Consider the following 3,534-nt stretch of genomic DNA (forward strand, 5'->3'; position numbering starts at 1 on the left):
AAAGTGAAAGCATTTTCCAACAATATACCACGGAAAAATTAGACAAAAGCCTTCCTTCAATGACATCCTCAACTGACTGAAAGATTTGCCGCCAACATCAAATACAGCAGGGCAGCGATTGATGAAACCGTGCTCGGTAAATACATTGAAAATCTGACCAGTAGCGACAGATCTGACATAGTCACACATCTGGAATTTCGATGAGACGAACCTCACAGACGATCCAGGTAAAAGCACAGTTATTTGTCGCCGAGGTGCAAAATACCCGGAAAGAATTTGTAACTTTTCTAAATTTAGTTGCTCCATTATGATGTGTGGCAGTGCAGCAGAGGAACTTTTGCCGTCCTATGTTGACTTCAAGTCTAGGCAGCTGTGGAACACATGGACGGAGAGAGGTCCAAAGGGATGCAGGTACAGTCATTATAATCATCTTGTGGTGTTGCAGTTCTTCTTATGTCCGTGTTTGCTATGGAAATAGGACGAGGAATTCCGCCTTATGCAAGACACCTTTCGGTTTGTTTTATCCATCAACTTTCAGCACCTTTTGTGCTATCTTTAGTGGCTTATTATATTTTATTACTGTAAAATTGGTGTTACATATTTACATTTAGAGAAATGTTTGGTTCAAAACTTTTAAAATCGTGAATGAATAATTGTTGTAAAATATTATACATCATTCATTTACAGTTCACAGTTGAGATATGTATTAACGACATGAAGCACTGTATGTTGTTTATTACATTATGTTTAAAGTTCAAGTTGTACCTTAATTGGCAAAAGAGTGGATGTATGCATTAGTTTAGATACCTTACATGAAGCTGTTGGGTACTTATGTTGGTAGCAAGTCTGCTACACAATCTACAGCTCGTCATCTGCAAACAGCAAAGCATATTTTTTATTTTTCTGTTTATTATACATTTACGAACGGAAATGAGAATATATCACATTTTTGTGTGTAACCTACGGCTTTGATGTTGTAGTATTTTCTCATATATTTTTGACAAGGTGAATACACTGATTTCTGCGACTTTTGGTCGTTTGACAACACATACTTCTACAGATTTTCAAACATTCCTTGATGTTACTCCAGGTGGGTGTAAAATTGATGTGCGCAACGGAAAATACTGAACATTAAAATGATGATTTGGCCCTGTCTGACTACATCCTGAAGCAGATCTTAGGAGCTCTTAATGTTCTTTGGCATATAAATTACAACCTCATCGTAAATGGATGGTTAAAGCAACTAATACTACTAAATGATAAACGTTGTTTCTCATTTTACATTTATTGTAGATTAAAAAACAACCGCTTATAATACAATTGTCTATATTTCCTGACTAAAAATTGATGATCAATTGCCCAAATCTGCCCATTTTTATGGCCACGTGATCTAACATAAATAACGTGAAATGACTGACATCATCTACGTACCAAACACTACAAGATAATCTACGGAGGTGTGGAACCTCAGTGGAAATAAACTAGCATGACCACAGCTGTTTAGCTTCATAGCCCTAATAACCCGAAGCAATTAGCATTATCATCGTATGTACTGCATCCGATTCGTTGGAATGATAGTTCTTGTACATGTCTACGATGATGGAAGAACTCCAGCCACAAAATAAAACTATTTCAAACACTAGGACAGCAGAAGGCAGTCCTCTGACTAATATACTCTAATACTGTCTTCTCCTGTCTGTGTTCTACAGACGAGAGACGCGAACTCCCAGCCACAAATAACGTCTCGATGTAAGTGTATTAAGAAGAAATGCTCTCAATCACTGAACGCTACGTTCTCAGTGGCGACTTCCAACCCAGAGGCCAAGTCCAGAATCGTATAGGTTCACAACAGTACAGTGCCTAACCCTTCTAACTGTAAACTCTCCTGAGAGCAAAGACAGCAAGCCAGCCTGTAGCAGCAAAGCTGACACTGAGCGACCGTCACGCAAGGGCGCTCGAAAACGGAAGGCCTCTTCTCTCCACCGTTGGCTCCCCAGCAAGGCTCGGCTCCCCACCCTCGTAACTCAGAAAACAAATCGTCTTCTCGAAACCACGGAATATTTTTCCTCTCTACAGATTCTTCTGTACGCCGACCAATCATATTTTAGTCTTTTGTCATCCAGTGCAGAAATTTTTCTAGGAAATATCTATACTCATACAATGGTACGCTTCTGAGTAAAATCCGTGGAAATAACTCAGCCTGCGTGATTTCCGAGGTGACACTTCCTCATGCAGCTTTACTGTATGATTTAATGATGATGGTGTCCTCTTGGGTAAAATATTCTGGAGGTAAAATAGTCCCCCATTCGGATCTCCGGGCGGGGACTACTCAAGAGGATGTCGTTATCAGGAGAAAGAAAACTGGCGTTCTACGGATCGGAGCGTGGAATGTCAGATCCCTTAATCGGGCAGGTAGGTTAGAAAATTTAAAAAGGGAAATGGATAGGTTAAAGTTAGATATAGTGGGAATTAGTGAAGTTCGGTGGCAGGAGGAACAAGACTTCTGGTCAGGTGACTACAGGGTTATAAACACAAAATCAAATAGGGGTAATGCAGAAGTAGGTTTAATAATGAATAGGAAAATAGGAATGCGGGTAAGCTACTACAAACAGCATGCCTACTACAGTAGTACAAGTTTATATGCCAACTAGCTCTGCAGATGATGAAGAAATAGATGAAATGTATGATGAAATAAAAGAAATTATTCAGATAGTGAAGGGAGACGAAAATTTAATAGTCATGGGTGACTGGAATTCGGCAGTAGGAAAAGGGAGAGAAGGAAACGTAGTAGGTGATTATGGATTGGGGGTAAGAAATGAAAGAGGAAGCCAGCTGGTAGAATTTTGCACAGAGCACAACTTGATCATAGCTAACACTTGGCTTAAGAATCATGATAGAAGGTTGTATACATGGAAGAACCCTGGAGATACTAAAAGGTATCAGATAGATTATATAATGGTAAGACAGAGATTTAGGAACCAGGTTTTAAATTGTAAGACATTTCCAGCGGCAGATGTGGACTCTGACCACAATCTATTGGTTGTGACCTGTAGATTAAAACTGAAGAAACTGCAAAAAGGTGGGAATTTAAGGAGATGGGACCTGGATAAACTGAAAGAACCAGAGGTTGTACACAGTTTCAGGGAGAGCATAAGGGAACAATTGACAGGAATGGGGGAAGAAATACAGTAGAAGAAGAATGGGTACCTCTGAGGGATGTAGTAGTGAAGGCAGCAGAGGATCAAGTAGGTAAAAAGACGAGGGCTAGTAGAAATCCTTGGGTAACAGAAGAAATATTGAATTTAATTGACGAAAGGAAAAAATATAAAAATGCAGTAAATGAAGCAGGCAAAAAGGAATACAAACGTCTCAAAAATGAGATAGACAGGAAGTGCAAAATGGCTAAGCAGGGATGGCTAGAGGACAAATGTAAGGATGTAGAGGCTTGTCTCACTAGGGGTAAGATAGATACTGCCTACAGGAAAATAAAAGAGACCTTTGGAGATAAGAGAACCACTTGTATGAACATCAAGA

This window comes from Schistocerca cancellata, chromosome 11, assembly GCF_023864275.1.
Source record: "Schistocerca cancellata isolate TAMUIC-IGC-003103 chromosome 11, iqSchCanc2.1, whole genome shotgun sequence".
Taxonomy (NCBI): Eukaryota; Metazoa; Arthropoda; class Insecta; order Orthoptera; family Acrididae; genus Schistocerca; species Schistocerca cancellata.